Source organism: Peromyscus leucopus, chromosome 12 (genome assembly GCF_004664715.2).
Source record: "Peromyscus leucopus breed LL Stock chromosome 12, UCI_PerLeu_2.1, whole genome shotgun sequence".
In the NCBI taxonomy this organism is placed as follows: domain Eukaryota; kingdom Metazoa; phylum Chordata; class Mammalia; order Rodentia; family Cricetidae; genus Peromyscus; species Peromyscus leucopus.
Window position 1 is genome coordinate 69,660,156 of NC_051073.1, and position 25,039 is coordinate 69,685,194.

A 25,039-nucleotide genomic window follows, 5' to 3' on the forward strand; every position below is an offset into this window, starting at 1 on the left:
TTCCTTCCATCTCCATGGTCATCGTTACTCAGCAGGCTTTAATTAATACTCTAGTATGGGTGTTTTTGCCAGTTACATGCATGGGCCACTCCACACCTCTTTTCCCCCTGCCAATCCACAGTACAACACAATTTAATTCAATACAGGCAATTTTCCCACCCGTGCCAAGTCCTTGTTTCTGGATGGTACATGGGTTCCAAAACTTTTTTTGCTTCCTGAGCAGAGTTGCATGCCAATAGAAGGCAGAAGCCACCCATCTCTTCACGGGTTCTGTGTCCACAGAGCAGAGCCCAGCACAAGTGGTGTTTGTTTGTTGTTGTCGTTGTTGTTGTTTTCCATATAATGATTCCTCTGTTCCAATTGAAGCAATATTCTCTCCTAGACTGAATGAAGGCAGCCTACAGTATGAAAAATTAAGGACAGCAATACAAATATAAAGCCTAGAAATCCTTTGCCTTCTCCACACACTAGCTTCTCCAGTCTAAAGATATATGTAGGTATTGAAGATCAGGTCTGTTCCTGGGAGTCAGGGTATTTTTTATCTCCATTTTTTTTTCTACTCTAGGAAGATTTTCCTGTCCTGATGTCTGGGCATCATAGGAAAAGATTTGGCCGACAGGTAATGTGTGTTTACTCATAAGCTGTGACATAATTCCAATATTGAAATTCCCTTTCCACCACAGCTGACTACTAGCATAGGTATGGTGGATGCTGCAAATGACTCTTGCCTGTTCCTGGACTGGAGTGATGCAAACCCCTCAAGACCTCCCCTCCCTCCATCTTAGAGCATCTTGTCTTCTTCCTTTCGTAGACCTCAACAGTCTAAGAGCACGGCAATAATGAGCTTGACCATGGACCAGGTGAAAATCTGACTTCAGAAGGAGTTCTTCATTTACAGGAATCCTGGCCACATACTTGGAATTGAGTTAATATGGTGTCTCTGACCACTGACTAAATACAAAATTTTCTTTACAGCAACACTTAGAATATAAACATCAACTTTCATCTAAAGGCACTGAGCTTATATTAACATTGGATCCAAATCCTATTGCTTTCTTTAAAGGCAGAAATTAAGGCCTGGGAGAAACTTGAGGAACCAGGAAACTGGAAATGAATGACTAGACACTGATTCTGCAATCTCAGTCTGTGAAGATTGCAGAATAAGAATGACTGAATCCCTCCATCCTTGAATGACAACTCCAGCATATCCATTTTTCCTGTATAAAATGAAAAGCATGGTCCCCTTTAAGGATCCGAGTGATACGTTAAAAAAAAATTCCCAGTAATAAACAAGGTTTTTTTCCTACATGTTAGAATTATGAATGAACTTAATATTCATTATTTTTCCCTCCCGATTTTTATGTTTTAATACTGAAATATTTATTGGCTTCACAATAAAGATATATGCGTTAAAAACACATCATTCTGTACACAGCAACATGAGAAACCTTAGATAGCTGAAGCCCACCATGTCTGCCTGTCGTTGTTGTTAGATTACTATTCAACCTCTTGCCCACTCCATAAATTCTTTGGTTTTGCTTCAGCCCTTTTACTGGAAGCAGCTCTGCCTCACAGATGGGAGGGTTAACGGGTATGGAAGTGCTGTCTCGACCTCTTTGGGCCACATGAAGAGTGTGTAGTCTCACACCAGTATAGCAACAATGCAGTTCTAATCATGATGTAAATTATTTCGTGCTCTCGAAGTCCAGGCCTGGCTGAGTGAAGAGTGGGTGAGAGACCATGGGTGGAGAATAGAGTTCTGACTCATTCAATTCCCACCAGATGTCAACTAGCAGGCTTCCTCCCACCCAGCAGCCGGAGGCAAACTCTCTTGGCCACCGTTACCCCATCTATGGACTTTAATTCTGACCAATCATCCCCTCTGGCACCTTATAAGGGAAAGCTAATTAGAAAACTCACCTTGCAAGTATGCCACAGAAGGACCTTTCACACGGAGTGGAACCACAGAACCCAGAGGCACTGTGACTCAGGAGTGGAGCTCTCTCCCAACACCCAGGCTGCATCCCTCTCCAACGCAACCAGGGGCTGACCTACATGGCAAAGGCAGATTCACACAGGGCCATCAGAAGGGTAGGACAAGTCAGCAGTAGGCCTCATAGTGTTTTCGAAAACACTAGTTATCCATGGAGCAAGGGAGAACAGAGACGAGGAGCATTGTATGTGTTGGCTGCCCCTTCATATATTGTATGTTTTGAATGCACCAAGGGCTACACTACTTGCTATGGGGAAAACAAGGAAGAATCAGACATCCCTGATGTTCAGGCCTAATTGTAGACAATATAGACCCAAAGGTTCAAAATGCTTTGCAATTGCTGTAAATAAAAGACAAAGCATACACCGTCGGAGAAGGAAGCCAAAGGCTTCTATTTTGGGGTTTAGTGGACAAATAGGAGCCTGCTAGGCAGTGTAAAGCAGGGCCAGTGGGAAGGACAAGTAGCCATAAGTAAGTACACTGGAGCAAGGAAGTCAGAGGGAGCCACACAGCTCTCACAGTTCACACCATTTCTAGTTATCCTGACAGCCCTTGACCACGTCACTGTGAAATTTCAGTACAAATCTTACTGATGCGTTGGAAATGAGTGCAGCTGGCCTGAACAGAGCTCTACAACAACCCAGCAAAGGGAAAACAGGACGTTGAACAAATGAAGGCCTAAAAAAGACAGAGGAGGGAGTTCAGTGCCAGCTCCAGATGAGTCTTCCATTCCGTTCTTCAGTCATTACCTGACAGTCCCTTTTCTGGAGGTCTGGGACCCACCTACAGCTGCCTGTGTGAGTGCCTTACTCTTCCTTTGCTTCTCCTTTTCCTGCTTCCCAATGGCCCCCAGGCCTTGGGTGTGCAAATTTGCCCGCGCTTTACCACTTGGCATTGCTGGGAGATGGTTCCCTGCCTGGGCTACCTGGTCATGGCTGCCTTCGCTCTACCAGAGTCGATGATTTCCCTTCCCTCCCAAGAGCATCGCCAGCTCTAGCAAAGCTGCAGTGTCCCCTCATTGTCCTCTGCCACTCTCATTTCTCCAGCAGACAGTGACTGGACAGCTGTGCAGGAACAGCCGTGGAGATAATAGGGAGTAAGTTGCGGGGAGTCAACCTCCCCCTCATTTTCCTGGAGGTCGAATGTGAACAGAGAGGCAGAGACGCCATGATAGCACATTGTTCTGAGCTGAGTCCTTTGTGGCTCAGGACTGCACAGACGGATGGGTGGGGACCATGAAGTGTAAGTCCCAAAGTATTCTGCTACTGCACCTCCTAGACTAAGAGCATCCTCAGGGGATAGGTGTGGAGGGACAAAAGCCTCGCTGCACAGAATACGCATCATCCATACCTTGGTGCCCTACAAAGGACAAGGTCACAAGCTACAAGGGGTAGTCTATGAGGATCAGCTTCATCTTCCGTCTGCAGGCTCCAGCAGACTCACTGGCACATTTTGTCTTAGACTGGTGAAAGAGGTCTTTGCTTCTGATTCCTTTTTGTTGCATCCATGACGCTACCAGACTCATTCTTTTGGAACAACATCCATCATGATGCTATCCTTCTTGTTTTAATTCTCTGATTCCTCTCTATTTTCCAGACACAGTGGCAGTTCTCCAGTTCTGCATTAAGAGCTCATAGACTCTAGTCTAACTCTCAGTGTCATACCTTAGAAACCCCAGCTATACATCAACATACCCAAACACAACAAAGTGCTTCAGGATGCATCATTACACACTTATCCCTTCATCTCTGGAGAAAGTGAGTCATCTGTCTTTTTTTCCTGAGTTGTACTTAATATGAAAAAGTATATAATATATTCTTCCTTCTTTGATGCCTCATAATCCAACCTAACTGCTCTGTCCTCTAGCAGGAGGTGTTAACACTTTGCCTCTTACTCACTAAGCTATTTGGAACTTCTCTCTTTCAAAAAAAAAACTCTTAATTTTTTTCTCTTTCTAGGATAGGAACAACTTGAAAGAAGAGTCCTAGCATTGTGTGTTTGGCTTAGTTAAATATGGTGATCACCTAGAACAGTGTTTGACAATTCCATAAATACTTATGGAATCAATTACTTGATTGTATTTTAGGAAATTTCCTTAAACAACTTTGTTAGAGGAAAAACTTTGCACTTGGTTGGAGGTTATAGCAGAATTTTCTTTCTGCATAGACTGTATATGCCTTGAAGGAGTTGAGGTCTCTGATGTGCTCAGCATGGTACTCAGATGTACTAAGAACTTTGTAAACACATGATCAGCAAAGGACATCATGTGTACAGGAATAACTTCATAAATGACTAATTCTTCCTGATATCCTCTTAACGTCTAAATAACTGTCATCTGGGTCTGGAGACATAGCACAGCAGTTAAGTGCTGGAGGATGTCTTTCTGTATGCTGTGAATATATGTTGTTCCCATTGGTTAATAAATAAGCTGTTTTGGCCTATGGCAAAGCAGCTTAGAGGCAGGCGAGAAATCCAAGGAGAGAGACAGGAAAGAGAAAGGCAGATCTAGAGAAGCAAGATGTGAAAATACCAGCAAGCCACGGCCACGTGGCAACTTACAGATAATAGAAATGGGTTAGGTTGTAAGAGCTAGCTAGTGAGAAGCCTGAGCCATTAGGCCATACAATTGTAAATAATATAAGCCTCTGTGTGTTTACTTGGGTCCAAGTGGGATTGCGGGTGACAGAGATTTGTCTGGACCGTGTGGGGCCTAGTGGGACCAGAGAAACCTTCTCACTACAGTTAAGAGTCTTTAGTTCTCAGCACCTACAATATTAACCCTATTTCCAGGGGACCCAATGCCTCCTTCTGTCCTCTGCAGGTACCGCGTGCACATCTTGTCCATAAATACATGTAGGTAAACATTCATATACATAAAAACCAAAAAACCCTGCCTTCTTTCTATCACTGTTCTTCTGATCCCTGCATAAGGTTCTGTGTTGTACTTGGGTGGATAAACACACACCCGCCTAACGCTGTGAATGCAAGCATACTCTGACTGCCCACTGGCACTCAGCTGCTCGAACTCACAGAACTCTCTTGTCAAGTCTGGATTGGCGTGTGCAAGACAGCACGTCTTTCAAGACAGGGTTTCTCTGTGAAACAGTTCTGGCTGTCCTGGAACTCACTCTGTAGACCAAGCTGGCCTTGAACTCATAGGAAGCTGCCTCTGCCTCCCGAGTGCTGCCATTAAAGGTGTGTACCACCACCGCCCAGCTCATTTACACTTTTAAGTATCTATTTCTGTGCCTACTATGGAGTTGAGATGAGCACATGGGGGGAAGTGGAGGCAGGGAGAAAGGAATTAAATTAAATCGAGCGATTAGGAAAAATCACATATTCACTACCCCCTTTTGTACTAAACACAGGCATTACATGCCATGTGAGATATTTGAATACCTTGCATATATGCTAGGAAATTTAATTTTTCCTATAGAGAATTAGTATTCCAACCAAAGACTCTGTTGTTGGGTCAGATTTACTTTGACTGGTGTGGCAACTTTTACAGTAGTTTCTCTATATATAAAATGATGCAGAGTTTCTGTGTCTCAAGTAATATCTGGATATATTAATAAGGCCTTAGTCCAATTTTATTAACTTTTGTGCTGCTGATAATGAGCCTAATTCAAACACAGAATGGAGCTTATGTATGTACTTAATTATTGCGTGGTTGGTTGATAATTCAGTTGATCAATTAAACAAGTGGATATTCATTAATGCTTTCCTTTTCCTTTTTCCTTTTTCACACAGTAGACAATCTGTCTCATTATGGAACAAAATAAATATATCAGTTATTGCTGAGTTTCTCACAATCTATTCTGTAAATAAGTGCACTATAGATTACTTGGAATAATTCTATCATGTAGTTTCTTTTGCAGTTCTGATTCCATAAGCATTGTGTTCTAGAAAAGCAACACAACATTGGAAGGTAATAACAAAGTTGAAACTTTGCCACTACCCATGTATTGTAAAGTTAGTCTTTAAGACAGTGTAGTGTGGGCCAAAAAGAAATTCACCAAGGAAACAAGTAAAAGGACCAAGAAGTCAATTCACACACACAGTCAATGCATCATCAACTGTGGAGCAGATGCAGCATGATAAGAAAGAATGTTCTTTTCAATAACTGTCTCTGAAAACACTAGACACTCATTTACATCCTCCCAAATTTCTACACACAGGTCTTTTGCCCTTTATTAAGATTAATTTAGAATGAGGCATATGCCAAATGTAAAATGAAAAGTAAAATATCCGTTGAAAATAATGTAAGAAAAAAACTACTTTACCTTGAGTTTGATTGTGTCTTTTAAAGCACAGCATCAGAAGTACACTCCATGCAAGAATAAAATGGCAAGTTGCTCTTCATTTTAACTAAAATTTCTCTGTGGAAGTCATGGCCACAGAATGAAAGAAGCCACAGACTTGAAGAAAATATTTATATAAAATAGATGATAGATTAGTATCTTAAACCGTAGATAGAACTCATAATGTTCAGCCATGGCAGGGAAAAACAGCCTTAAGAAAATATAGAAAGCATTTATGAATAGACACCCAGTCAATGAAGGAGCTGAGACAGTATACAATCAAACTGGAAGGTGGTAAGTATCACTTATACAAGGAGATCAAAACTTCAAGCAACAAAGGAGCAATCACCACCTCTCTGATAGACTACATAAAAATCAAAACTTAAACACTGCACTTCGCTGGTGACTAGGTAGGACAAGAGAAAATCTCATTCATCATTTCTGGAAATGCCATGGTACTAGTTGGGCAGTGTCTTATAGAAATGATTACACTCTTATCAGTTTCTGAAAATCATGTGACATAGGATTTATTAAATAAGTTGGAAACCAATATCCATACAAATACCTATACATAAGTACTTATACTTGTTTAATTTATAATTTCCTACATTTAATAGATATCCTTCAACAGAAAGATAAACAAACCATGCAATGTCTATACAATGGAATATTATTCACTGTTAAAAATAAGGTATCAGAATAGTACTCACTGTTAAAAATAATGTACTGCTGGGCAGTGGTGGCGCACACCTTTAATCTCTACACTCAGGAGGCAGAGCCAGGCAGATCTCTATGAGTCTGAGGCCAGCCTGGTCTACAGAGTGAGATCCAGGACAGGCACCAAAACTACACAGAGAAACCCTCTTTCAAAAAACAATAAATAAATAAACAAATAATAAATAAAAAAAATAAGGTATCAAGTATTTGCTTTAGCAGTACACATTCTAAAATTGGAACAATACAGATAAGCTTGGCATGGTGCCTGTGCAAGGATGACATGCAAATTCATGAGGCGTTCCATATTTTTACTTATCCCTGCTATATGAACTGGCTTTTCAGAGCCCGTTCCCTATGGAGCTATGACTTACTCAGCCTTGACACAGTGGAGAGGGGCTTGGTCCTGCCCCAACCTGATATGCCAGCCTGTGGTGAATACTGAAGGGAGGCCTTACTCCCTATGAGGAGTGGATGAGGGTGGAGGGAAGCCAGAGAAGGGAAGGGAGGAGGAACAGTGGTTGATATGTAAAATTTAAAAATTTAAATAAATAACTAAATAAGGCAATTAAAAAAAGGTGTCAGGCTATGAGGAGAATTGACAAATGTTAAATACATGTTGAAATGAAAGCCCTACACCCTGCGTTATCCTAGTTGTATGGCATTCAAGAAAAGATGGTTCAGTTTAAAAGGTAGTCTATGGAGAGAGTGGAAAGATCTGTGGCTGTCAGGGGTTGGTGAGAGGAAATGGCAAATAAGACCACAGGCTGCTCAGGATGATGAAAATTGTGGCTACACATCATTATGTGCCATGAAAGCATATGCAATCTATAGCACAAGAAATGAACCCTGATGTAAATTACAGACTCTGATCAATGATGGGATTTCAGCTGGTCAGCTGTAACAGATGTGATGCTAATACAACATACTACTAATAAAGAAAATTAGAGGATGTGACCGTGAAGAGAGACAGGCAGAACCTACCAAAACTAGTTCATCAATATCTTTAATAAGCAGCTGACAACTGGGCAGCGGTGGTGCATGCCTTTAATCCCAGCACTCGGGAGGCAGAGCCAGGCGGATCTCTGTGAGTTCGAGGCCAGCTTGGTCTACAGAGCAAGATCCAGGACAGGCACCAAAACTACACAGAGAAACCCTGTCTTGAAAAAATAAATAAATAAATAAATAAATAAATAAATAAAAATAAGCAGCTGGCAAAGAAACAGAACAATTTATAGAAGTTATAGACCATAAACAATAATGTTTTTATTGGAATTTTTCACACAAAATTAAATCTCCCCCCCCCAAAAAAAACTGTGTATTGCTTTTGTCAGATAAGTATAATTTTGTGCTTGGATGATTTTCTTATGCAGATCTTAGAGTAAATGATCTTTATCGTTGTGTCATATCACAGACTTCATGAAACAATAGTTGACAAAACAGTATGGTTTGGGGGCAGACAGTAGAAGCAGGAATGAGAGGACAGAGACAGCAAGTATGGTGAAAAATCCTGTAGCATGTAAAATTGCTCAGACAAAGAGGGGGTCTTAACTCTACAGATGAGATAATCTAATACCGTGGTTTCCATTTAATTAAATGTCATTCACTGAGCATTTTGCTGACAACTGAAATGTCTAAGGGAATCAGAGAAGCATCAGGCACGATCTGCTTTCTTGAGAGCTCAAAGTACAGTCATAAAAGCCTGCAGGCTGGAAGGTATTAGGCATTATAAAATCGGTTAACCCTTGACAGCTTAATGATACTAGGATTATTTCCAGGTAAGAGGGATCTGGAAGGGATCCTGGAGAAGTCAATGATTAAAGCGAGCCTCACTGAAGACAAAGGAGGACGATTTGTAAGTCAGGGGCAAAGAGGGAGTAGAGTTCTAGGTAAGGAGGAACAGTGAGTAGGAATGTAGAGATGAGAGAGGGGGCACCTCATGGAACCAGAGAAAGCCAACCCATCAGAGATGAGTTTCTGGAACAATCTAGAACAATTCTCTGTTGGATAATATGAATGAACCTTTCTGGAAGCAGAGGGGTGAACATACTCATGCAACCATCTGGGCGAGAGGTGATGAGGCACCACTGAAGCTTCTTTCAGGGCAGATACAAAAGAAAAAAAAAAGTACATTTGAGAAATATCCTGGATGAAGTGTGGTTGGGGCCGGGCAGTTACTGATGATGTGTTTGGAGCCAGGAGACCTGTGTGAGAATAGGGAAGAACAGGAGGGGAAAGTTAGGCAGAGGAGTTGATGTCAGGCACCATGAACATAGCTATTTTGTTGTTATTATCCTTTTGGCAACATTGGGAATTACAGGAGATGTCTAGCAAGGATTTAATTATCATAGAACTGGAAATGAAAATAAATAAAATAGTAAGGATATTAATATTGAAGTTACACATAGAACCCAGGCTTGTGGTATTTTATATTAATAAATTCACGTTAGCCAAAACTTTAAAATCGGATGGGTAGAAGAAGAGCAAGTTGTAGGGAACTTTGTACTACAGATTACTTCTGGGAATAGGACTATCATGAGAAAAGAAGGGATTCATGGGGAAGATAGAGAATGTAGACTCTGTCTTGAAAACCAAGGAGGAAAGCCAGACTCACGGTTCAGTAAAAAGAGGATCTTTAACCAGAGGCATATGGTTTATGAATCCTACATTGTCCAGCCTCATAGTCTGATATGTGTTATACACACATACACAACCTGGAAGGCATTCTTTTTTAAATCCTGTAATACTGAGACCTCATCAAAAGTCAGGATGACTGGATATTAACATACTAGCTCAATGGAGAAGCACTTCCAGCAATGTGAGCTCCTTGTAACAGTTTTACAGTTTAGAACGGTGGTCCTCAACCTTCCTAATGCTGCAATCCTTTTGTACAGTTCCTCATGTCGTGGTAACCACCCCCAAACAAAGTTGTTTTCATCTCTACTTCATAACTGTAATTTTGCTACTGTTTATGAACCATAGTGTAAATATCTGAGATGCAGGATATCTGATGTGTGACCCTTGTGAAGGGGTCTTTTGGTAGTTGTGACCCACAGGTTGAGAACCACTGGTTTAGAAGCTCTTTCTCCACTTTAATATATTCCAGTCATTTATTGAGTCAAATTATTAGTGTACTTTTACAGATTAAGTAAAGAGAAGTCAGCACACCAATAACTAACAGTCATATTGCTGGACACAGGTGACAAGCAAGTATATCTTTTTGCATTTGTGGTACTGGATTAAATTTGAAGAACACGAGGCAGAGAATGAAGAATGCATCCATGATAGGAAGTTCCAGTGAGAATTAATGAGGGGGCTGGGAGTTGCAGTGGTGTGCTAGAGACAATTCCAAAGAGTCACATTACACCAGAATAATGAGCGGACGAAGTCAGCAGGATTAACTTTCCAGTGCAGGTCATGAGGAAGATGAGGAAGGGCTTGGGAACAATTGAAGATGTCAGAAGGCTGATAGGAATGAGGAGTCCTAGAGAGTCTTTTTGGTTCAAATGCTTCTTCAGCCACACAATCCTCCCTCTTCTTTCTGTCATTCTTTCTTCCTCTGTGTGTGGGTGTACCCTGTATGTGTATGTGTATGCATGTGTACGGGAGCATGCTGCCTACAGAGGTCCAAGTCTGACCAAGGCATATTCCTCTATCATTCCTTACCTTCTCACTCTAGCTTTTGAGACGAGGTCTCTTACTGACCCTAGAGCTCACCAAATGTCTCATCTTCCTGTGTCTAACCCTCAGTCCTGGAGTTCCAGGAACACACTGCCATCTCCTAGATTTTTTTTTTTTTTTTTTTTTTTTTTTTTTTTTTTTTTTTTTTTTTTTTTTGTGGATGCTGGAGATCGGAACACAGGTCCTATGCTTGGGCAGCTCGAACTTTACCTCCTGAGTCAGTCCCCCAGCCCCACGTGGCATTTATTGGCTAGTCCTGCTTGCTATGAGAAATAAGGGATTACATTTACAGCAAAAAATGAATCTTTTATGAGGCAAAAGACACTATCTACACTTGTATAGGAATGGTTTAATGGTTTTCTAGACTAATGGTACCCAGAGGCATGTATGCTGAAGAAATTCAGTGAGATAAGCTATCCTTGCATTGGTAATGTATCTATCTAGTCTCTCTACCATCTATGGCTGTCACTCTGGAAAAGTGAGTCAGTTTTACCTCAAGGGAAAAGGAACTAAGTGCTTGGTAAGGCTGATGACATGTCTGATGACTAACTATTCCCAGAAATGAAGGGTTGATCTTTCCCCAAGGCAAGGTACAGTATGGCAGCTGTTTTCCTGAGACTCCCCTAATTTGGATGCCAACTTCCTTAAGTGAAGGCCAGTTGCTACACAGAAGAAATCATGTCGGAGGATAATAAGAAAATGGTCTGCCTGGCAGCTTTGCTTAGCCTATCATAAACCATGACTGATTTATACTGAGAGTGGAGTGGATCACAGAGAAACTTATGAATTGGCTTTACAGCAGGGATTTATCAGGGCTTCGTCATTTCTACTGAAACCGAATCTTTACCAAGGTGGAAATACAGGGATTTGCCTAATCTCCTGGTTCCTGACTTTGGCTGGACGTTTGAATTATTGGGGAGTAGGAGTAGTCAAAAATATTAGTATGTAGGTATCAGATGTTTTCAAAAGATCCCCAGGTTCTATTATAATTGGAAAACCAGTTTAAGGTCCATTAATCTTATAAGTGCCCCTTTATTTTGTGATGTTTTCCAAAGCATTCACCACCTGATCTTGGCCAAAAGGCAAAGAAACAATCTGCTTCCAAAGCCTTTTCGCTTCTATTATCAATTTGAATATCTATAAACACTGCATACATTGGTGCAAGCAGGTATTATTCTACCTATTTATTGACTATATCATGCCATCAGTCAGTACTCTGATTTCAACTTCAGCAGCTTCTTCTGGTTCACAGTCTGTGTTGTCTTTGGGAAAACGATAAAGGAAAATGGTTATAAAAAGTGTTCAAGCACAAGATTATACAAAAGATAATATTCCGAGGCATGCCCGGAAACAATCATTTTCACTGTTTTCCAAGGTTCTTACACTTTAAAAACATTCACCGAACTTCAGAAAATGATTATTTTTAATTAGTGCCCACACTGAAGCTTTCCAGAGTTTTTGACAAAATGTAAAATCTAAATGAAAATTGAAGAGAATTTGATGTGGCCAGTCCGAGATGGGCCTTGAGGGTACACAGAATTCAAAAGTCATATCTAATGATCCATAAATCCCTATCACTTCTGTTACAGGGTAAATATGATGGATGCCTACTATGCAAATATAATAGATTATTTTAAGTTTTATTTGGTGAGCTCAAGATTAAATGACATTACCAATTAATTTATTTGGTGCAGCAATGATATTATGGTTGATCCAATGAGTTCTTGTTTGCTAGTCATACCTAAGGCTTGTTCACAGTTAGTCATTTTTTTCTGGTAGATATCAATGTGTAAATCTTTAAGAAATTATTTATCTGATAATATTTTTTAGATTATTTTTGCTTTATGAGTGTGAATGTTTTGATTGCTTGTATGTCTAGGCACGGCATACATGCTTGGTGTCTATGGAGATCAGAAGAAAGCTTTGCGTCTCTTGTAACTGGAGTTATGGATGGATGTGTGCCACTCTGTGGATGCTGGGACCTAAAGCAGGGTCCTCTGCAAGAGCAATAAGTGCTCATAATCACTGAGCCATCTCTCCAGCCCAGCCTAGGATAATATTTATCAATAACACGAGATGAATTTGGGATATTTTCTTATAGTTAACTCTTACTGTTACTTACCTATAATAAAATATTATGAGGCCATTTAAGTGTATTTTCAAAGGCAAACAGACATTTTCATGATAGTTTCTGCACACATACGATATTATGCTAATATTAAACAACATATGAAATATGATTTAAACTGTAAAATGTAGCACCTACTTGTCACACTAGTGAAATACCCTTACTGTTTTTGCTCATAAACCTGTTAGATAAAAATACTACTATACACTTATACCAAAATTTGTTAGCCCCACCTCTCATTCCAGGCCATTTTCATTATTATTGTTGCTGTTATTTCAGCAAAATCCCCCTTAATGACAGGATCCTTCACGAGTTCTTTGTAAGTACAACTCACAGTTCTGTAAAACTTTTATATGTATTTATGTTTGTGAGGAAAATCAATGTACACATTACACATTGCTATATGAATGTATATGTATGTCATGTGTGGTGTGGACAGTTTTCCTCGTTATTTTAAAGACAAGTAACACGATAGTTGTATGCATTTCCTTTCTCTTTCTGAGAAATATAGAGAACAATGTTTAGCTCCTAAATAGTTTGGAAACAAATTGTGTGCTCTAGAAGGAAAGTTGAGGAGTCTTTGTTATCACTATGGTAAAGTTCAAGCCCGATTCATAGCTCAACAAATAAAAACAAAATGTTCAGTGAACTTTCTTATAGATAAATATTTGCCTATATCTTTGATAAGATTCTCCAGCAGATTTAGCATGTAAAAACTCTAGGTCAAAGGATATGACCATTTTAAAGATCTTTGAATCTGTTTTCTGCCCAATTTCTAAACCATTACACATATTTATATTCCCATGAAAACTATTAGTCTTTAATTGATCTGGTATTTAATAGAGTATAATTATCATCAGTTAATAAAGCCCTAATCAAAGAATTGGCCTTAATTTTTTCAAATCTCTGCTTTTAGTCTATAATTTTGTCAGATTTTTTCACTGTTAGGTATAAAGTCATCTTTTGCTTCTATTGAATGCTTTTCATCAAATTAAAATGCTTTATATTCCTAATTTGATGAATTCAGAATTATCCTGATATTAGTGGGGACTAGTTTTGCCAAATATTGTTTCTGTGTTAAAAATTATCTGTGTGCATGTCTCTGTGTGGGTATGAGCATATGAGAGCAGGTGTCCATGGAGGCCAGAGATGTCAGATTCTTCTGTAGCTAGAATGAAAGTCTGTGGTGAGCCACCTAAATGGTGATGAGAACCTTCCTTGGGTTTTCTGCAGGAGCAGTGGACACTTTTATTGCTGAGGCATCTTTCCAGCCCCCTAAACATAAAAAACTTATAATATTCCCTTGTTTATTCTTTTGTCACAATTTTTATTTATTGAATATCTAATTACCAAGCATTCTTATAGTCCTAGAATTAACTGCACCTGGTATTGGGTCATGTGGTTTTTATATAGTGCTGGATTCAATATAGTTGCGCTCATTTGATAGAATTTTTGCATAATTTTTCTCCATAGTGTTGGTCTTTCCAAATCTTTTCTTATATTCACATTAAACTTCATATAAAGAAAACCCCAGAATTTCATAATGACTTGAGACATCTTCATTGGCATTTTATCCAAGATTTTTGTATAGCGTTTATTTACTTTTTAGATGTAGGTTAAGAGGAATTCACTAATGAATCCCAGACCATGAGCCTGAATCTTTATGTAGGTGAATGTTTTTAATTTCAAATTCACGTTCTCTAGTAGATATATGCCTGTTTGGGTTTTCTGTTTCTTTTGTTTCTGTTTTGATAAATTGTGTAGGAGCATTGTCCAATACTGTCAGCTCACAGAGCAAAGAAATACACTGATACATCTACCTATGTCCACAAACATTTCCATAGCCGTAACTTAAGCTAGACATTTCAAACCGGTGTCTCCAAATACACTCAATTAGCCTGTGGATAATTGCAGCCTCCTTCCATTGCTTGCTCATGAACTCCCACTCCTTCAGTAAAAACACTGGCTTCCACACCCACAGCCTACTTATTTAATTGTTCAATTCGAGTGCACACACATAGAACTACCACAATGTGGCCCTGCTCTCACTGGAAATGCCATACATTAGGTTGTAGTGTGCAGGGTTTCTCTTGCTTTTATTTTTATGCACTCAGCTATTTTCCAAAGATCATTCAGTCCATCCCTTTTCAGTAAGATTGTCTGATGCATTTGTGACAAAGTTAGACTATCTTCACAGTCTGCACTCTTCTCTGGAATTCTTTAGCTACACATGTGAAGTTTAAGTGAGCATACATTATGGTTCATGCTATTGATTGTAAGGTTCTGTGGGTTTGATTGATGCAGAGTGTGGTGTGTCCATCATATGGACAATGCAAAATAGCTTCCAGGCTCTAAAGATCACCAGCTCTTTAACTCTTCCTTCATCTTCCACTTTCCTTGGGTTCTGAGCAACCCTGGATTTGTTTTGTTTCTTTTTTTAAAAGAATCTTCTTAAGACATTGAATTAAAAGTATTACATCATTTCCCCTCTTCTTCTCCTTCCTCTTATCCTTTCTACATCTGCCTCCTTCTTGCTTCCTCCAAAATTTGTCACCCTCCACTTGTTCAGGCATTGTTAAATATGAATAAAAATCAAATAACATATAAACATAGCCTGCACTGAGTCTGTCCAGGGTTGACTGTTTGAATATCTTTCTAGGGCTGCCTTGGTACTGAATAAACAACACTGGGTTTTTATTATTTCTGCAATCCCACCTTTGAAGGCTCTTCTTTGTATTTTTACAAATTTTGTCGTTTGCTTACTTTTATCATTGGATAATAGGAAATTAAATCAATGTGAGACATTTTATCTCTATCTTGGCCTGGCGATAACCCCACATCATAACCCAAACCTCCCTTTATAGTATTTGTTTCCAGTGTTGGGGAATATAATGCTAAAGCTGCTATGAACATTTGTGTGCAGATTGCATTGGATATCTGACTCATAGGTCAATTAGGTATGAATCTAGGTGTGATTGCTCTGTTTTAGAGCTAAGTTTAGAATGGTAAGACTCTAGAATACCATCTCCCAGAGTGAGTATGCACCTTGGTGCTATCACTAGCAATGAATAGAATCCCTATTATTGTGCATTTGTTCTAACAATTGGAACTTACCACAACATTTGTCTAAATTTTGCCAAATTAGTGGAGTAGTGACTCATTCATTTTTAAATTTCTACCAAACAATGCTATCCAATAAACAATGCTATGCAATATCTTTGCATGTGTTTCCTTAGAATCTGCACATCTTCTTTGATAACGTGTATGTTCAGACTCTTTACCCATTTTTAATGAGTTGTGTGTGTGTATGTGCAAGTGTGTTAGGTGTGGGGACATGTGTGTGTGTGTCTGTGTATGTGAGTATGTGTGTGAGTGTGTGCATATGTGCAAATATGCTTGCTTGCCTGTGGATATACATGTGGAATCTGGGGTTGATATTTGCTGTGTTCCTCAATTGTTCTCCATCTTATTTTTAGAGACAGGTCTCCCATGGAACCTGGAGACCACTGTATCACCTACATTGGCTATCCAGGAAGCCCCTGGAATCAGTCTGCCTTTGCCTTCCAATGCTGGGGTTACAAATGTGAGGGTATGCCAGGCTTTGACATGGTTTTTGTTTTTGTTTTGTTTTGATTTTTTGGTTTGGTTGGTTTTATTTTTGAGACAAGGTTTCTCTATGTAACAGTCCTAGCTCTCCTGGAACTAGTTCTGTAAACCAGGCTGGCCTTGAACTCACAGAGATCCACCTGCCTCTGCCTCCCGAGTGCTCGGATTAAAGGCATGCGCCACCACTGCCCGGCTTGTCGTGGGTGTTTTGAACTCAAGTTCTCATGCTTGTGAAGCAAATACTTCACCTGCTGAGAGCCACTGCCCCTTATTTTCTTATGCTTAACTTTTAACGAGGTTACCTACATTTGGAATATAAGGCCCTTATTAGACAAGCGGTTCCTACGCATGTTTTCTGAATCAGCAGTTTGTATTATTGCCCTCATCACTGTCTTCATCAGAGAGGAAGTTGTAATGTTTGCCAAGTCCAGTTGTTCAGGTCTTTATTTCACAGATGATGCACTCTAAGCCCTCACCACCTTCTGCATTATCTTCAGGTGTTTGGTACTCTGCTTTGGTGATTTACGTTCATTTTGAGTGATGTTTTGTGAAAGGTATGAGGTTTGTTTAGGTTACTTGGGGTAATGCATAGCTACCTGTAACAGTCTTTTGGAAAGCTAGACTTTACCATTGAACTGGGCTTTGTGACATGTTTAGTTGATTGTATTTGCATGAGTATTTTTGACCTTTCTTTTTCATTCCATTGACTGACTCTCTCTCTCTCTCTCTCTCTCTCTCTCTCTCTCTCTCTCTCTCCCTCTCCCTCTCCCTCTCCCTCCCTCTCCCTCTCCCTCTCCCTCTCCCTCCTCTCCCTCTCCCTCTCCCTCCCTCTCCCTCTCCCTCTCAGTCTCTCTCTCTCTCTCTCTCTCTCTCTCTCTCTCTCTCTCTCTCTCTCTGTGTGTGTGTGTGTGTGTCTGTGTGTCTCCATGTGTCTCTGTGTGATGTTATTCACTCGAGAGCTTTGAGCTTCTGTTACCTACAAAATAGTTTGCTGAGCATCATTGGATTTGAATTGAATCTATAAATCACGTTGAGAAGTAACAACAACAATGATGTTTCTAGAATATAAACAGGAAATGTCTCTAGTTGTTTATGTATTTGATTTGTTTCATTACAGTCTGAGTTTACCACAATTCCACTAAATTAGCATTTTTATATTTATAAAAATTAAGTATTTTGGTTTTCTATTATTGGTTAATAAAATAATATTATTTTGTGATTTCAATTTTTAATGCTCATGCATATAAAAACAACAAGTTTTGGTTTAGTAACTCTGATAGCCTGTCCCCTGGCTGTATTGTTCATCAGCTGAACATGGAAACTTCTACTCAAATGAGCTCTTTGGAAACAAAAACAAGGCTGTCTAATTCTCTCTCATCCATGTGCACACTAGTTTTCTTTTTTGTCTTCCCAGACTGGACAGAACTCCCAGCATAGCCTTGAATACCAATGGTAGCAGAGCATAGCTGTGCCTTGTCTTGATCTTCAGGGAAGCCTCCAGCTTCCAAGCATCAGTATGATCATAGGCCTTCTTTATAAGTCGAGCAGGTTCTTCATATATAGAGAGTTTATTACAGCTGGATTTTTGTTTTGTTTTTAATTCATAAATGCGTGTTAGCTTTTATCAAATAACTTTCTTATACAATGTAATTTTTCCTTGAGTCTTTTGATGTGTAAATTACAATGATTTTCAAATGTCTAATCAATTGCATGCCTGGACTAAATTTCACTTGGTTAATGGCATATACACTACTTTTTATACATACTTGTATTTAATTTGCTCATAATTTTCTGAGATTTTGCGCCAAGTGCATATGAGGTTTTGGCTTGCTGTTTTGCTTTTTGTGTGCTCTATTAGAATAACATTTGCCTTATAGAATGAATTATCGGGTGTTCCATTTGCTTCTATTTGGGGGTGGGGGATAATTGGGAATTGCCATAATTTAGTCTGCAATATTTGAACCCATGGTGGCATATTTTCACTTTATTGAAGGTTATTTATTTATTCCATTTCTTTACTAGGCAGGCATATTCAAAGAATTTACTTCCCTTCATATGAGTTCTTATAGGATGACTTCATAAAATCTGTCAGTTTAATCAAAACAAAGAGTTGTCATAGCTTCTCATGATGATCCTGCTGAAGCCCTGAGGTCCAACATGGCGACCTCTTTCATTTCTCATTCTGATGGTTCACGTGTACCCTCTGTCTCATTTTATTTTCCTCATCTACAGGTTTATACATTTAGTTGCTTTTTCTAGTGAAAATGGTATTTAGTCATATTTTTCTATCGTATTCTTATTTTAAATCTCATAAACCTCCCTTCATATTTTTATTTTTGCTTTTTCTTGCTTTATTCTTACAGTTTCTAGTTTTCTTTCATTCGTTGGCCTTTTCTCTAGATGATTAAGTTATTGGTCTGAGGATCTTACCTGTTTGAGAAAATGTGAGTGTGGTTTCATGAATTTTCTTTTAAACACTTCTTTTGCTGGAATCGACTAATCTTGGTAACTTTGGTTTGTTTGATATGTAGCTTGAGCTGGCCTTGAACTCTTCCTATAGCTGAGGCTAGCTTCAAATTCATGCTTCATCTGTCCAAATGCTGGTGTCACAAGCATGTGTCACAACCCAGCTCCCTCCTGCCTAGCTCCAATTTTATTTTTACTTCAAGTATTTTAAAGTTTCTCCAGCAGTGGTTCTGTCTTAGAAGTGTGCTGTTTCATCTCCAAGTGCTTGGAGATTTTCTTTCTTTCTTTCTTTCTTTCTTTCTTTCTTTCTTTCTTTCTTTCTTTCTTTCTTTCTTTCTTCCTTCCTTCCTTCCTTCCTTCCTTCCTTCCTTCCTTCCTTCCTTTCTTTCTTTCTTCCTTCCTTCCTTTCTTCCTTCCTTCCTTCCTTCCTTCCTTCCTTCCTTCCTTTCTTTCATTGTTTTCTGAAACAGGCTCTCGCTGTTTTGTAAAGCAGATTGGCCTGGAACTTATATGTAGTCCTTCTGTAACCTTCAAGTCATGATCCTCCTACATCAGCATCCCAAGTGCTGATTACAGGCCTGAGCCACCATGTCAAATGTCATCTAATTTAAAAAAAATTTTTTTTTCTTAATTTAATTCTGTTGTGGGTTTAAAAGCATACTTTAAATAAATTTTCCCCTTTAGATTTATAGAAATTCATATTAGGCCCAGAATTAGTATTTCCTGATGAGTATTCTATAAATACTGCCAAGTATGTGCATTGGGCCCCTGTTAGAGAGCTCTGTCTTTAAAAGTCACCTAGATTCCATTGATTGACAGTGCTTTTTAGGAGTTTTCTACCCTTCATGGAATATTAGCCTCGTGGCTTCGTCAGTCACCAAGACAGTGATGTTGAAATCTTGCCAGATGTACTAGTGGGTTCATCTAGTTCTTGTCGTTGGCTGTTTGTTTCAGTGTTACCAGTGTCAGCTTACATGTCTGGATGTTGTATTGTGAGGTGCCCGTATACTAACAACATTACTTCTTCTAGGAGTTGACCATTTCATCAAGTGCTGCTATTCTTTGTTAGCCCCATCAATGGACTTCATCCTCAAGTCTGTCCAGAAGGAGATCGAAACATCTATGCTAGTTTCCACTTTATTAGGGTTAATATGGTCTATCTTTACCTCCACCAAAGTTTTCGTATTTACAGGTTTATTTTTATTATTTCAAGTTTATTGTTTTAAAGTATGTGTTTTACATGTCCTTGCCCATTCCGTGTGCATGTGTCCATGTGTTTGTCTGTCTGTCTGTGTGTCCATGTATATGTCCCAGTGTGAATGTGTGTGTGTGTGTGTGTGTGTGTGTGTGTGTGTGTGTGTGTCCATGTGCAAGCACACTGGTACCAGTGAAAGCCAGAGGAGGATTTTCTGGGGTTGAAGTTACAGGAGGGTGTGAACCATCTGATGTGGGTGCTAGGAATGGACTTGGCTTCTTCGCAAGAACAGTTTGTACTTTTAAGTGCTAAACCATCTTTCTAGCCCCTAAGGTCTTCAAAAATGTCTTTCCACATATTTTTTTTAGATGTCTTGACTAATTAATTATATCATTAGATTTATCCTAGCACACCGATTGAAATTATCATTTTCTATAGTGTTTGCAACATTCCTTCCAAATGATCAACTCTGCCATTACCTGGAGTGTAGTGCTGCACACGTGATACAGATGTGTTATGGCAGAAGGTCAGCTCCTCCCCCAGCCTTTGCTATCGCTGTTGGCACCACCTTGCCATAGGTCACAATTTACTGAAAATTACTATGATTATCGATTGAAAGTTATCTTCTGAATCAACAATAGAAACATAAGTACTCAGATCTAGGATTATTTGTCCCTTCCCTTCCTTTTATGAATTTTGGGGAAACTTACTTTCAAAGCCATCTGTGCCTGGAAACTTATTTGTGAGATATTTCCAAATGAAAACTTCATTTTAAAGACCACATATAGGAATATCTATATTCATGCTTACTCATTTTCCTTGTGTCTGTTTTGGTAAAATATGTTTCACAATCAGTTTGTTCATTTCACTTTCCTTACAAATTTATTGATAAAAATGTTTTTTTTTTTTTTTATCATATTCACTTATCTTTTCTAGTGTCCGCGTTAATACATTTGTCTTGCTTCCTAACATCAGTAACTTACTCTTTTTATTTTTTTGGTCATTCTTGATAAAATGACTAACCCATTTATTTAATTATAGAAGAAACCAATTCTTTTTAAACATTCTCTGTTGTATTTTAGTTTTCTGGGTGTTTGAGTAGATATAATATTACTAATGTTTGAACATGAAAATGCAAATGCCATCTATGAAACATAGCTTTTTCCTTTACTAGTACATAGCTATAAAGCAAAAGCTACTGTTTTATCAGTTTTAGCTTAATGCTAAAGTTTACTCTCTCACATTTTTACTTGTATGTCCTCTGAAATTTTTTGGGGGGGCGGTTTCGAGACAGGGTTTCTTTGTGTAGCTTTGTGCCTTTCCTGGAACTCACTTGGTAGTCCAGGCTGGCCTCAAACTCATAGAGATCCGCCTGCCTCTGCCTCCCGAGTGCTGGGATTAAAGGCGTGCGCCACCACCGCCCGGCTGAAATATTTTAAAATTTATATTATCATTTATTCAATTACTCAGGGGTTACTTTAGAAAAGTATTGGTTAACAAGCAAATATTTAAGGATTTTGCAATGCTTTTCTAAAAACACTGCACAGTATTCTTTTTTCTGGGGACCATGGTCTGTCATTTTATACTTTTAACTGTTAAGAGCAAATTAGTTCATTGCACATTCAAACATTGTGTGTTTCTGCTGAACTGAACTGTGTGTTCTGTCAGCAACTGAAAGTATTGTCTGACTACGTATTTGTGTCAGTTATGTTTTCTTCCTGCCTTGAAGTTGGTATCCGATGAAGATGTTTATAGTTATAGCCATTCTGTTTCTCATGTCTTCTGCTCACTTTTTGTCCACCATTATTTTAACCTCCACGCATCTTCATGTCTGAGGGATGGCTCATAAATTGAATGTGCATTTGATTTTTTACCAGTCTGAAGTAGACAGTCTCTCAGGTCATCAGTTGCTGGTGTTTCCTATGTCTGATCCATCTGCTCCATTTCTTTTGTTTGCCTGCTTTTCCATTAATCTCCACCCCACTAACTCACCATTTGGTTTATTAAATCCAAGTTGTTTTCCGCTTTTCAGTGCTTACCATGATGGTAAGCCACAGTTTGGTGTATTTATTTTAAATCACTCTCTTGTTCATTGCTCTGGAAAATTCCATTTTTCACATTCAGGCCCTTGTGCATGTTGTTGTCAGGTATTCCAGCACACACACACACACACACACACACACACACACAGGCACACACACATAGACACACAATCACACACACAGACACACACAGGCACACAAACACACACACAAAAACACAGACACACACACAGGCACACACACTCACACACAGACACACACAGGCACACAAACACACACACAAAAACAGACACACACACACAGACACACACACAGAGACACACACAGGCACACAAACACACACACAAAAACACAGACACACACACAAATACACAGACACACACTCACACACAGACACACAGGCACACACACACACACACACAGACACACACACACAGGCACACACGCATAGACACACACACAGACACACCACAGGCACACACACACACAGGCACACACAAGAACAGCACCCCATATCACTTTTGCTCTTCTGGACTCTCTGAAGGCATTTCCATTTGTCTAATTATTTATTCTGACTGGTGACTTTCCTTTCCTTCTGTTTGGAATATCACTGTTTAGGACTAACTTCCTGCTACCAACTGGGACTCTTTGGTAGAGCTCTCAGTGAATTTCTGTTAGCACAGCATTTTCCCTCCATTTTTCTGACCACTGCTTTGTTTTGTAAGATATTTTTCATTGCTGCAAAGGTGTAGAGTGTGGATTTTCTTTTCAGTACCTCAAGATGATCCCTTTTCCTCCCGTCGGCATCATGCGTTGAGTTTATCTTGCCAAACTTTTGTTGCTTCATTGAATGAAATACTCTTAGAAGACAAGATGTCCACAAAAATGTCATTGAGTTAGATTTTGGTTGGGCACCCACTGCTGGGCATGGGGCCTACCCTTAAGTATGGAAAATATGCCAATGAGACTCCACTGGAGAAAACGAATTTTTCATTTGCAAGTGAGTGTCAAGTGCAGATGCCTCATTGGTTAGAGTTGGGAACCTGTGTCCACTGCTTCCTCTCAACGTTTATTTGTGCCTGGCAAATATCCATTTGGCCTCTTCTTGATATATGCATGTGTATGCGTGTGTACATGTGTATTTGTGTTTATGTGTGTGAATATGTGGTTACAGGAATAACTCGTGTGTGTGTGTGTGTGTGTGTGTGTGTGTGTGTGTGTGTGTGTGTACCACCTCAGCTAGCCTTCTTTAGACACTTCCTATTCCCTCTTTTTTGAGACAGGATCTCTCAATGACATGGAGATAATCAACAAGGCTACATTGGCTGACCAACAAGCCTCAGAGGTCTCCCTGTCTCAGTCTCCCAGTGTTGGGTACCTACCACTACATTCAGGTTTTGGGGTGTTTGTTGTTGTTGTTGTTTTTTAGTACAGACTCAGGAGTCAAACTCATCTTCATGCCTACAAAGCAAGCCCTTTACCAACAAAGCCATTCTCCCAGCCCCTAGCTTAGTTGAGTAAATAATTTCCCAAGGGTGTGTGTGTTTTGTACGCATCTTTACTAAGGAGCAGGGGCTTTCTTGACTTGAGTTATTATGTTGTTTTGATTTGTTCTGTATTATTTGTCCACACTAGGCTGTTTCTAGTGAGAGTTTCTCATTTCCAGATCATCTTATGGTGCCCTTGAAAAGCAAGTGATTCTGAATGGAGGACTTGAACTGGTATATAAAAATTGTTACATCCACTCACCCCCCCCCATCTTGATCCTTTTGGAAATCATTTTAATTTCCTGAAGTGCACGTATTACTGGTAAATCAATTCAGTTCTATAATATGCTATGGAAATTTTAAGTCAATTTTCGAACTTCAGTACAACAAATTTCCAGTTTCTCTTACTTCTAACTAAATTATGAGAGTTAGTCAATCCACTGGTTTTTTTCCTTCTTCTCCGTTGGCTGCTTGGGAGTTTGATGTGAAATTCAGTATTCAAGTACAACAACCACATTGATCTTGCTTTGTCCACCGAGCAATTATTTATTCTATTTGTAATTTCATTGCTGTGTTGTATTTATATTTATTATTGTTAGGATTCTTAAATTAGTTTTCAATGATAATTTGCTCAACACTTGTTATCACATGCTTAAATTATCTGGCACATCAAATTGGGTTCCAAGTAGACCTATGTGGATGTTTTCTTTATTTCTTGATTTACAGAGATTAGCAATCCAAAAGCAAGGTAACAAAGAAACAAATAAATCTAATGATAACTCAATTAAATTTAAAAAGAGAAAAATGATGTAAAAGGTGCACAAATTCTGTATTAGAAGAAGGGAGAAAATTTTCAGCTAGCTAAGAATGATGAGACAGAACATAGAAAGAGCAATTGATTGAATATTCAAAGAATCATTGGCATTGCAGGACAGAGCTATTACTGCAGGTTGGGACAGCATAAAGAGAGATAAAAGAAGAGAAAAAAATAAGAGGCCAGAGACGAGTCTGAGGAAGGAAGGAGTGAATGACGGGGGCTGCTGTTGCTGAAGGAGCAATGGGTGGAGAAAGCTTATTTAAAAGCTAGTTTCTAAGATAATAAACCAGTGTCTCTTCTGCTAGAAACAAGACCAAATATTATTCTTTGTGATCTCAAGACTTGTATAAGTTCTCTAATTACCACCCAAGAGATTTGTTTACTAAGTAAAAAACAAGAAACAATTGTTGCCCGAGGGCTCAGAGTAACTAAGGAAAAAGAAACACACCTGCTTTCTTGGTCACCAATACCGACATTTTACTTTCTTGCATCTTGAATCGGTAAGCTGAAGCCAGGCGTTGGAAGGAACACAGGCTGCTGTAGGGTGGTGATTCAGGCTGACTGTTGGCCTTGCAACACCAGTGTGGGTGGCAGCTTGTGCAATCGGCT

The 25,039-nt window shown here is 39.2% G+C and overlaps 1 long non-coding RNA gene and 1 other non-coding gene across 2 annotated transcripts; one reads left to right on the forward strand and one right to left on the reverse strand.

Annotated features, from left to right (window-relative positions):
- Window positions 1-25,039, reverse strand: LOC119088801. The gene is made up of 3 exons (XR_005092540.1): window positions 24,879-25,039; window positions 1,921-2,051; window positions 1-398 (listed from the first exon to the last, which is right to left on the reverse strand). It is a non-coding gene; the product is annotated as an uncharacterized LOC119088801 (long non-coding RNA).
- On the forward strand, window positions 7,215-7,321 carry LOC114697130. The gene has a single exon (XR_003735121.1). It is a non-coding gene; the product is annotated as a U6 spliceosomal RNA (small nuclear RNA).